Raw genomic sequence first — 12441 nt, 5'->3', positions numbered from 1 at the left:
TCATGATAAACAAGTCTGTCAAATTTCATGTTGCTACATCAAACAGGCTTCCGGGGCTGAATTTACAAAAACTTGCAGGTTGAGCCCATTTTTGCCTGAGAATATTAACAACAAATCAAGCAACGTAAGGACCCCCCCCCACACACACACATCTTGGAATACTACCAAAATGTCTTCATTAATTGGGGCCCACTTGGAGGCCCCACCAAATTCCAATTTGAGGCTGCGAGTCTCCTTTTGAGCTGAACTCGTTCCTCTCACATGCAAAGAGCTGAAGAAGAAGAAGAAGAAGAAAAGAGGAGGATGGGGGCGGGGCCTCCACAAGAAGAGCGCTTTTGTTCAGGCGTTCTCTGGGGCCGCCCAAGCGACGGCGACGCGGGAACAAAAAAGCCGCATATCAATCCCGGGGCGGGCGTTGCTAAGCTACGCGACGCCCACCGACTCCCACCGCCGCACACAAGACAGAAAGAAGGAAAGAAGAAAGATAAGCCCAAAGCCAAACTGCTTTGCGGGTCGCCATGACAACCACCGGGACAAAGTTTGCAATTTGGCCTCAAACTCGCCGCCGCCCACGACATCAGCTCGCTAGCCGTCACTTTTGTTTACCACCAAATCAGGAAGTGATGTTTTGTTCGCAACGAAAGGCAGCAATAAAGATAAAGCTTGTTTTTTTTGGGGGGGGAAAGTATAATGTAAAATAAGTTCATGTCCATTCAGTACATATGAGGGAAAGTCCAAGAAATATGAAAGCAGATGATCTGGCCTTGATTGGAACAGGTGTGCTCGTTTAGCATGAAAAGTTGGGATGGGAAACTTTGCTCAAGCGTTTGTTGGACGTTGGCTATGACAACACTTTTATTTGTGGAGTTATAATATGGAATTAATTTGAGTTTTCACTCACACGCCTGCGCAAAGTGAACTCGTGGAAGCAAAGTTAAGTCATCGAAAAGTAAGTCAAACATTTTGTCTCTCTCTCTCTCTCTCTTTTTTTTTTTGAACTTATATACAACAAATGATATATATATATATATATTTTTTTTAAATGCTTCATGAAAATATTTACGTATGAATGTAAAAAATATGAACCTTGATGGTTAGCAAACGAGGCGTCTGCCTTTTAAAGAAGAGGCACCAAAAAAAGGGAAGTGTTGTATTTGTTGGACCACCAGAGGGCAGCATTGCACCGCGGAAGGGCGGGTCAAGAGGTCATCGGTTGAAAACAACTCAACTTGTTGCACATACAAAAGAAAACAAAATAATTAGAAATGCCTCTTAATTTTTTTTCGATGATAAATCAAAAATTAGATTCTTTCGACTAATATGACATACAATGAAGTATCTTAATAGCATAAAAGCCAACAATTTACCCTTGTTAACAAATCCATTTATTTGGAAACCTTCAATAAAATGTAGACTTTGAGGTATTTGTACGTGTTTGTGGCAAAAAAAAACAAAAAACTGAAGGTGATTTATTTGGTGTCACTAATGACGCCAATGTTGCCGTTTGTGTCAACATCAAACAAGTTACAATTTCAAAGCCAGTTACGTGTTACAGAAAACAAACGTGTTTTTGTGTGTGTGCACTTGAAAAACGATTTCGTCTTCAAAAGGTGTGTGTACGCAAAAAAGACATTGAAATCATCCAAGTAATTCTCAACTTTCCTTTCTGTTTTTTTTTTTTTTTTGCTGCTCACAACTTTAATCTACAAGAAAGACTTTGGCGTGGGTGTGTTTAGACTAGAGGAGGCCCACCATCTTGCTAACAGTGTCCAGGTCATAACTTCCATATTTAGACTGTGAGCCAGTGGAACACTTTCACTTTGTTTACAACAAACGAAACACACTTTCTACCCGCATATGGTGACTTTTTCTCTCTTGTGGCGGCTTGATGAACGCTCTTCCTCCTCCTCCTCTTCCTCAATGGGCATGTGAGGAAGCTCCTCAACCGAGTTTCTTTGACTCCGATGAAATTTGGTGGACATGTCTAACATGGCGCAGAAAAGTCTTTAGGACCCATGCTGGAAATTCAACAAGAAGTCGGCCATTTTGGATGATCAACAACTTCACGATTGGATGTGCCACTTGTAAGGTTAAAATGAAAAGAAAAAAAAACAGCCCCTGAAACTAGTTTCTTAAACTGATATGAAATTTGGTGGACGTATCTACCATGATAGCACACAAAAAAAAAAAAGTTTCAAGGACCCATAGTGGAAATTGACCAGGAAGTCGGCCATTTTGGTTTGAAGCAACCATTTCATACGCAGACACCTGACAATGAAATTTAGAAGAGAGGAAAAACAAAAAAACAACAACACGGACACCAGTATCTTAGATTGACATGAAATTTGACATGAAACATGTCAACCATAACATGGCGCACAAAAAAAAGTCTCTAGGACCCCTGCCAGAAATTGAACAGGAAGTCAGCCATTTTGGTTAGAAATAGCAACTTCATACTTGAAGGTGGAAAACCCCCCCAAAAACAAACACATCAGCTCCAGTTTCTGAGACAGACATGGACGCAAAAAAAAAAATTCAACAGGAAGTCAGCCATTTTGTTTTGAAGCAGCCATTTATGAGGCATCCCGAGGATTGTTGTTGGCCACGAAAAAGGAAGTTGCGAGGACGTTTTCGGTCCGCTTTCCAGCTTGAACCAGTTCTGACGTTAACGCGTCCACGTGTTGGCCGACAAACGAGGCGCTCGTGTGAAAGGATGAAGGGGATGAATGGATTATTGCATGCGGAGCGGAGAGACGGCTCTTCAGCAATGAAACGCCTTTGCAGAGTTATGGCTGCCAGTCAGCATTTCATTGCGGGCGCCGGTCAACGAGCGCGTTGGGACAAACTCATCAATGCGCGCACGAACGCACGTGCGCTTAATAGGAAAAGTTGGCTGCTCGTCTTGTGGATTCATTATTTCCACGCTTGCACCACCATTTTGTTGATTGCTCAATTGTGGCCAACAGAAAGACAGAGAGAGAGTGAGCAGTTTTATCAGAACCCCAAAACATTCACATCTCGGAAAGACTCACTGTTTACTTAGAGCCATTTAAATAAATAAATACATACATAAATACATAATCAATGAAGTAATAAGTTACATTTTATTAGGTAAAATGTTTTAAATCAATTGCAGAAATTGGTTACATTTCTGCAACATGTATTTACAAAATACACTGTTGTGAAAAATGAAAAAAAAAATTTTTTAACAAAAAAGTAATATTTTGAGGAAATAAAAAAAATCTTGTGAGAATTAAGTTGAATATTTTGAGATAAAACGTCATGTTGTGAGAATACGGTTGAAGTCATATTTTTCACACTAAAAAGTTGGAGTCTTGACAAAAAAAATAAAAATAAATTTTATCTTTAATAATTCAATGTAATAGGAACAAACAGTTTAGGAAATGGATGGATGGATGGAATCCAAGATAAAAAAAAAAATCTCAACTTTTTTTTTTTTTTGCTACATAAAAAAAATCACAATGTCATAATGCGAGAATAAGGTTGCATTATTCAAGGAAGCGTTATCTTACAGGAAGTCATATTTTTCACACTAAAAAGTTGGAGCCTTAAAAATGTTTTCAATAATTTTATCTTTAATAATTGAATTAATAATTCAAGAAAAAATATTTTCATTTTTTTTCTTTTTTCAAGTCTTTTTCTTTCTTCTGAAAAAGTATTTTTTGATTGGTCGCCCATCTGCTACATTTCCCTGCGGTTAGCTAGCTAGCTAATGTTTGCCATCGTGTTGGTCTGCTTGTCTTGTCCTTTGAAGTAAGCTGACATTTCGAAAATGATTTATTTTTTTGAAGATAAGTCAAAATGTTCTCGGATCATGTGACAGTCTCCATCCAATCACCTTTTGCCAGCGGTTTTCCCACCTTTATCGGTCGCCCATCTGCTGCATTTCCCTTTGGCTAGCTCGCTAGCTAGCTGACGTTTGCCGTGGTGTTGGTCTCAACGGGTTTTTGCGTTTGCACCTCGAGGCGTCGTCATCGTCGTCTATTTGCCGCGCGGAAGATTGTCTGCTGCTCGTCCATTATTTATTGAATTATTTATTAATTCTTCAGGAGCCTTTGAGGGCGCTAACGAAGCCCCTGGGCTCGCCGCCCTCGCACCTGTCAGCTGCTCTCAATCAAAACAACCGCTGCCGAGTTTTGGAAAGCAGCCACAAAAACCACTTTGGAAAATCTTTTGTTGACAATTTGCAACTTTGCGTTGCGGTTGTCAAAGGTGGGAGGGCCGAGTTGGTTTCAAGCGTGTCGTCAGAAGAGTTCAAAGGTCAACTCTGCCAAGGCAAACTTTATGTTCTCACGCGCGCAGTTGACGTGACCTCCAAAATGTTGCAGCTTTGGCTGTTGTTGCCATGGCGGCCATGTCTGCCTACATGATTTACACGACACGCTCACACGTGAAATCAAGCCTACGCACGCGTGCGTGCGCGTGTGCGTGCGTGTCACAATGAGGAGGCTGGAAGGCGTCAGACTGCGTGTGAAGAAACGTTTCCGTCCGCTGCTTCTTCAAGGACATTGATCGTGTCAATGAAGGAACCACAACACCTTCTTCTTCTTCTTCTTCTTTTCTTTATTCTTCTCCATCTTCTTTTTCTTCATCTTGGTTTTCTTCTTTTCTTCTTCTGCATCTTCTCCGTTTTCTTTTTCTTCATTTTCTTCTTTTTTACTTTTTTTCATATTCTTTTTCTTCTTTTCTTGACTTCTCTTTTCCTTCATCTTCTTCCTCTTCATCTTTTTTCTTCTCCATTTTGTCTTTTTCTTCATTTTCTTCTTCTTTTCTTCATCTTAGTTTTCTTTTCTTCTACATCTTCTCTTTTATTTTTCTTCATTTTCTTCTTCTTCTTTTCTACTTTTCTCCATCTTTTATTTTCTTGACTTCTCTTTTGCTTCTTCATCTTCCTTTTCTTCTTTACCATCTTCTCTTTTTCTTCATTTTTCGTTTTCTTCTTCTTTGGCTTCTTTTTCTTCTTTCTTCTCCTTTTCTTCGTCTTGTTTTTCTTCTTTTCTTGTTCTTCCGCTTCCACTTTGGGCTTGCTTTGGATTCCCTTGCTGACGAGCAGCTGCTCATTCTTGATATTTTTTTTTTTTTTTTTTCTGCTTCCATTCAGCGGACGTCGTGCCGCTCCTTGTGGCGTGCGGGCCGTGTCCACCTGGCGGCAGTATTGTACATCAGTACCAGCTGTAGAATCCTCAGCAACAGCCTATTCCTGAATATAATTTATGTAAGTGGTTGTCATTGCGACCTCTAGTGGACACAAAGAGCAAACTCACCCGACTAACCCCAGTCAAAAAAAAAAAAAAAAAAAAAAAAAAGTTAAGGTGAAGCTACAAACTAGTAAAGTCACGTGTCTATTTGCTGCAAACAAGATGGATTCTCTTCCTTGTGGATCTTTTGGGGCTTCCGTGTGCGTGTAACCATGGCGACGTTGTTGCGCTTTGGTGTTGCGCAAGTTTACGGCCAAGAAAGAAAGAAAGAAAGATGAGAAACGCCACCACGCCAAAATGTCTCCGCAGAGACTCAATGCAGGTGCGTGCGCGTGTTTGAAGTGAGTGCCAGGCTGCAGCGTTGCAGCTCGCATGCTAATGCTGCGCCAGAGATGGAGAGACGTGGGAGGGGAGGGGAAAAGGCCAGAGAAGGCCCGCCTACACGTGCGCGCACACGCACACACAAACACGCAACACAAAATGGCAGCTCGCGATTGGACGCTGGCGCAGAGTCGGGTGGTGTGTTGATATGTTGTGTTGCAGACTTGAGGTGAAAAAAATGCCATCAGGTGTTTTGGCGGCGCAAGCGTGGGCACACGTGTGTGTGCGTGCGCTCGCAACTGTGTGTGTTACTCCGTCTCTATCGCACAAACCTCCACCAAGGCAGAACTATAAAATTGGAAAAAATAAATAAAAAAAACATGTATAAATCGGTGCCTTGGTGTACAACGAAGCACGCTGCTTTAAGCCCGCTTAGCTTAATGCTAACAAACAATGCGAAACACCATTCAGTGGCTAACAAGAACAACAGATATTTGAAGAACACCTAGACAGACAATCAAACAATACTTTCAGGCATGTATTCTTTATCCTCTGTGAAGAATGATCTCTGATTTGTTGATCATGTTCAAAATCGGACGATTGGATTGTTTGTGGAGGTTTATTAATGGTCGTGTGATGAAAAGTTAATCAAGCGGGTGCAGCGCTAATGATGGCCTGGCCCTCCAAGCAGCGGGGAGGCGCACACACGCCGACTCGCACCCCCCGGGGTACGGATTTCCCCCCTGACCTTTCAACTCGCCTGTCATAAGTCGCGCTTCCTCCTCGCAGACTGCACAAAGCGCACATTTTATATTCATGGTTGCTTATGAAATGCACATTAGTAGATACCAAATATTCTAAATCCTACTAAATAAAAATAAAACCAAGATAGTTGATCAGCTACGGTCAATAAAATATTCCATCATTTCTTTTGCCAGGTTCGAAAAACATGAAGCCAAGAGGCAATTTTTTTTGTGTTGCTTTGTAACTTGCTTCAATTGTCAAGCAAGAAAACTTGCGACGTCAGACACTATTTGATCGTTGTTACTTATTAATACTTAGGCTACAGTAGTAGTAAAAGATAGTTTTGTAAAAAAAACAAAAAACTTATTTAGTGATAGTCAGCTAGCTAGCTCCCCGCTGCTTGGCTAAACTAGCTAGCTAGCTAGCTAGCCAGTTTGCTCATTAAGTACTTTCATCTGTCAAGTACAAAAAAAAAAAACATGAAGCAAGAGACAATAATAATAGTTTTAGATGGCGAGTTGACTTCTTAGTTTCTTAATTTCTTCTGCACAAAAACTGTGACGCCAGAGAATACTTTTTCATTCGCTAACTAGCATTTAAGTTGGCATGGGTAAGGTTTACATTTTATTCTGTCAAGTGTGAACATGAGTTATTTGTCTTAAAAGTTCAGTTGTTCACGAGTTATGTGTTATTTTTTTTCCTGCCAGGTACACAAACTGTGAAGCCGTTTGCGATCTGCTAGCTAGCTAGTTTGCTAGGTTGTTATTTAGTCTTGAGATTTTTTTCTGAAAAGGACAAAAATTGTGACGCCAGAAGTTATTTTCTGAGAATTTCTTATTTAGCAAATGAATGATTTATTTTGTTGGTTAGTTGCATGGTTTGTTCCGTAATTTATTCTGTGAAGTGGAAACAAAATTGAAGCGAGAACTCAGTTAGCTAGCTAGCTCGTTTTTTTTGTTTTTTTTTTTTTGTTTTTTTATTGTATGCACTGTAGCCAGGCCATTTTGTAATCATACTAAGCTGACTTGTTGATTAGTTTCGTAATTACTTCTGCCAAGTACTAAATAAGTGACACCAAAGGTTATATTTTGAAATCATTACTTAATTAATTTGTTTTTTTTAGTTGGGTCAACAAGTTTTATAATGTTTGTGATCAACGCTGCTTGGCTAGCAAGTTAATCTTGTATACGCGTGTTGTGTCAATCAGCATGTTAATATGCACAGTCAATAAAGATGATGCGTTAAAAATGCTTCCCGGTGCTTGCTGACTGCTCTTAGCAAATACGAGCAACTTGTTTTTAAGACCAGTCTTTAACTGCATTTGTCCTGTTTTGTTTCTTTCTCCAACCGGACATAAAGCAGAAGCCGACAGTCAAGAGATAACAAGTCGGAATATCACAAACACGTCCTCATTCTGTATACCGTCAATCTTGCGACTGCCGCGGTCGCTCATGTGGAGCGTGTGAGCGTCTTTGCTCAATCATTGCTGATAAAAATAATCAGAATTGCGTGTGAAGGTCGCCATGGAGACGACATCCAGCTGCATATATGGACACATTTGTGTGTGTGCGCGCGTACGTACGTGTAGGTGGATGCTGACCCCAGGAAGTGACTTGATTACATAAGTGATGGATTTGAAATCGCAGCCTACACTCTTATACACAATTAATACACACAGAAAAACACACACTGATAAACAGAAAAAGATGCCTTGGGGATGTAAAAAAAACCTTTTGCCCCTTCCGAGCGTCATACTCTCAAAACTCCTAAAACACAAACTCGCGTTTCTTGGTTACCTGCTTGGTTTGTTTTGACATTTCTTGGGCCAACGAGGAAAAACGTGAAGCGAGAACTTGTTTTGTGATGGCAGAATGATTTTGTGCGCTAGCTCAGAGTAAAGCAAAAGTTTGTTTTGTGATTATCCTACTTCACTCGTTAGGTGGATCGTTCCATTTTGGTTAGCAGTTAGCTGGTTACAAGATTGAAAAAAATAAATAAATAAGAAGCAGAACATTTAAGAACGTTTGTTAGTTCATTCGTTAGGTAGTTTCATTTTGTGTCGCAGCTAGTTACAAACATGAAGTTTCATTTTTTGTCACAGTTGGCTAGTTACAACCATTAACGTTCCATTTTGGTTAGCCGTTAGCTAGTTACAAGCTTGAAAAAAAAAAAACGAGAAGCAAAAGGTAATTTTCAGATAGTTTGTTAGTCGATTCATTTTGGGTTTTAGCTAGTTACAAACATGAAGTTTCATTTTGTGTCACAGATAGTTAGCTAGTTTCAACCATGAAAAACATGAAGCCAAAGTTAATTTTGTGACCAGTGTTGGTAAGTTCACTCATTAACTAGTTTTATTTTCTGAACGAGTTATTTATTTATTTTTTCCCATTTTGTGTTGGACTAAGTTAGTTGTGCAACATCATTTTGTGTTGTTTACTCATTCGGTAGCTAGCTTATTTTGTGAATGATGCTAGTGTAGTGAGCTAGTTTCATTTTTGTAACGGCTATTTCGATTTTTTTTTTTATTTCTTCAATTTGACTTCACTTTTACTTCTACCTCAAGCACAAGTTAGTTCACCGTTTTGTGAATATGACACTAGTTGGTTTCATTTTGGGTTGTCGTGAATGATCACTTACAAGCTTGAAATAACCGGAAAAAACCCCCACCATTTTGTGATCAGTGTTAGTTCACGCGTTAGGTAGCTAATTGTAGTTTGTGAATAACACTATAGGTGGTTAGTTAGTTAGTTAATTCCATTTTTGCACTCATTCTACCAGACACAAAATGAATTTGTAAACGAGTTATTTTGGCCAATGGGGCCAAAAACAGGGCAGTGAGCCACCAAATCCAGCATTTTGCCACCTGCACCTACAAGAAAGTAGTGTAAAAAGACAAACACATTTGGGATTGTCGTGTTGTAGCGTTCTGAAATGAATATGTGAAACATGTTGAGCATTTGCAGCTAATTGACGTTGATGATGTTGTTTTTGTGCAATGCAGTCACCGCCGCCGAGTGAGCGTGAGTGTGTGTTGCGCGCGCATGTGCGCGCGTGCTCCGCAGGTGTAAAAGAGTGATGTATGAGCCCATTACAGTGTAGACAACAAGATCAGTCAGGAGCAGGACACACAAACCTTTTAGTCCCCCCACCCGCCCCTCCACACCTTCCTTTTGACTCTTTTACTCAGACTTGTGTGACTATCTATCGATCTTTATCGTGTACATATGCGGCGGCTCGTTGTTTATCGCCCCTTCACCATTCCGACAAAGACTTGAAAATGACGTTTGTCAAATCTTTCATTGTCACTTGGAAGGAAAAACATCGTTTGGTGATTGCAGTCTGTTAACGATGTTGCTCGTTAGTGATGTAGTTGACTTTCTGATGGTATCTGGTTAGATTGTAACTTACTTAGTTGGTTAGTTTTGACATCCGTCCTGCCGTCCGTGCATGAAAAACTTCAAGCTTGAGACATTTTGCACTGTAGTTGTTACTGTTAGTTAATTAGTTATTTCGTTCGTTAGTGGTCCCGTTCCCTTCTTAGTAAGCTAATTTTATTGGTCGTTACTTAAATAACGAGACAGTTAGTCAATTAAGTTGGCTAGTCTGCTTTTTCTTAGCCAGTTGGCTTGTTACTTAATTAGTCAGCAAATTACTTAGCTAGTTTAGTTTGCTATATTCTAGACTGGGAGAGGTTTTTGATTGCTTTGTCATTACTGTCAGTTAGCTATTTAGTTGAATTTATTTAGTCAGTGAGTTAATTCATCTGCCAAGTGTGAAAAATGTGAAATTAAAAGTCATTTATGTTAGTTAGTTAACTAGTTGTCCTGTTTCCTTCTTAGTAAGCTAGTTTTATTGGTCGTTACTTAAATGAGCCAGTCGGTTAGCTAGGTAGTCAATTAGTTGGCTAGTCTGCTTTTTCTTAGCCAGTTAACTTGTTACTTAATTAGTCAGCAAACTACTTACTTTCTGATTGCTTTGTCATTGCTATCAGTTAGCGATTTAGTTTAATTCATTTAGTCAATGAGCTAATTCATCTGGTAAGTGTGAAACGTGAAATGAAGTCATTGATGTTAGTTAGTTAGTTAATCTCTTTCTGCCAAGTATATAAAACGGGAAATGAGATTTGAGTTTGTTAATTGATGTTATTCAGTCAATTTAGTAAGCAGTTGAGTTAACGAGTAAGTTAGCCAGTGAGTCCATTTCCGATGTCAACACTGCCCCCTGACGATTTTCTGCTGGTACTGCAGCATTTTGCCCAAATGCCGTCCATCAGCCTCCAGGAAAAAGCTTCTCCATGAATATTCCAAATCCTAAGCAAATCCGCACACCTTTCCATTCTCTGCCCCACCCCAGGCCTCGTTGCCACGGCGACGGAACAATGCAAATGATCCACTGTCACAACGTATTGACATTATTGACATTAGCCACACACACAGCGTGTTGTGGCAACAGCGTGCCGGGCAGGTGAAGGACGGACGACTGACGGCAGGTTGACGGACGGACGGACGGACGGACGGGCAAACGCTCTGCGTGTGAATCCTGACGTGGCGCATTCCAGCCATGTGACTCATCACGACAACAATGTATACGCCTAGACAGGAAGTTACTGTCATGTCATCGTCTTTTATACATATATAACATATACTACATGAAATATGACGTAAATGTTACACTACTCGCGTGTAAACGTGAAATAGGGTGTCAATGAGACACATGAAATACTGTTATAAATATGGTACGTTGGAGGTGTCCATATATTAAATATGATACATGAGAAAGGTACATGAGCAATGAATCTGCAATGAATCGATGACGTGAAAACTTTACTAAAAGTGACAGTTGGCCATTTTGTCTCTGCGCTTCACCAATTGACTTTTACGGAGCATTTTTATTTGATATTTTCATTATCTGTACAGAAATCAAACAAATCACTGGCCACTGCAGAGAAAAAACTACAACACAATTTTATCGCTTGTCACAATGCGAGTGTGGTCTTTTGATCTTTATGCTACAAAATGTCAAATGTTGATACTTGAGTCATTTGAGGTCATGTAAATCATGAAGTGTTGAAAGTGAGACGCTATGGAAATGATACGCGGATGATGGGAATGAGTTTTTCCTTCCTTTGCTCACTCGAGCCGTCACACGTTCTCGGTCTGACCGTCGACACGATGGCAGCGCATAAACAAAATCATGTCAAACGTTACGAGAGTTGGTATTGGATCAATAGCACCCATATCAGCTTGAATTTGACTGTATCCGATTTAGAAAGGAAATCAATCAATCATCACTTCCATTTGTATGGAAGCTTGGTGCATTGTAGGATTTGGGTCATTTTTTCCCTCCCCTCTGTATTCATATTTTTGTCACGATCTGTCATGTATCCGAAGGTTAGAAGCACGTTAATCACATATACGCTGCACAATGCACGTTCTCTCACACACACTTAAAAGATGATTTGTTTTTGAACTTAGTAAAGACGAGTCACATGCGACTGAAATAATGAAAGTGACGGAAATGGAGGGATATGCTGTGAAATGCTAGCTCCGTCATTAGCATAGCGTAGGAGGCTGATTGAATGGAATTGGCATTCAGGAAACCATTTTCTTCATCTTATTCGGTTTGCTTGATATGACTCTACAGTATATTCATTAACACATTCACTGCCAGGCCAGCAAAAAATTTGACATTGACGTCTTTTTCCGTCAATGGCAGTGAATGAGGTAAGGGGCTCCATAACTACCTGGTACCGACCTCTCCACAATAATTTCGTCGGGACATTAATTCGAGCTGATTGGACGATGCGACATTCTACACGTTTGCTTGAACCAATCACGACCACGGGTGAAATTTTCAAAATGTCTTCTCCTTCATGTCGAAGTGGGTTAAAGCAGGGACAGCTTTTGTGTATGGGCTGTTGCTAACGATTTTGGTATTGCGTCTTTAAACATCCATAGCTCAGTGACAGGAGCACTTACATAGATTCTGACTGTTTGGGAGTAAAATTCAAAATTCTATCTTCAAAAAGAGACCAAAACTATGCTGATACTACAAATGGTTCAAGTACAGCTACAAATTGATTTTGGGTGCATCGTTTTTAGCCAAAGTTGAAAAAAATATATATTAAAAAAAAATATTGGGCAGAAAAAGTGTATAA

At 40.0% G+C, this 12441-nt stretch overlaps 1 protein-coding gene across 1 annotated transcript in view; it reads left to right on the top strand.

Annotated features, from left to right (window-relative positions):
* Positions 1–434: 434 nt before the first annotated feature.
* Positions 435–12441, top strand: part of LOC144024555 (plasma membrane calcium-transporting ATPase 1-like) — a 71227-nt gene continuing 59220 nt past the window's right edge. The window contains exon 1 of the mRNA XM_077530941.1: positions 435–949. The gene's annotated coding sequence lies outside the window, so the exon portion shown is untranslated. The remainder of the gene's footprint in view (positions 950–12441) is intronic.

This window comes from Festucalex cinctus, chromosome 8 (genome assembly GCF_051991245.1).
Source record: "Festucalex cinctus isolate MCC-2025b chromosome 8, RoL_Fcin_1.0, whole genome shotgun sequence".
NCBI classification, from domain to species: domain Eukaryota; kingdom Metazoa; phylum Chordata; class Actinopteri; order Syngnathiformes; family Syngnathidae; genus Festucalex; species Festucalex cinctus.
This window is presented reverse-complemented; position numbering and strand designations above follow the sequence as displayed.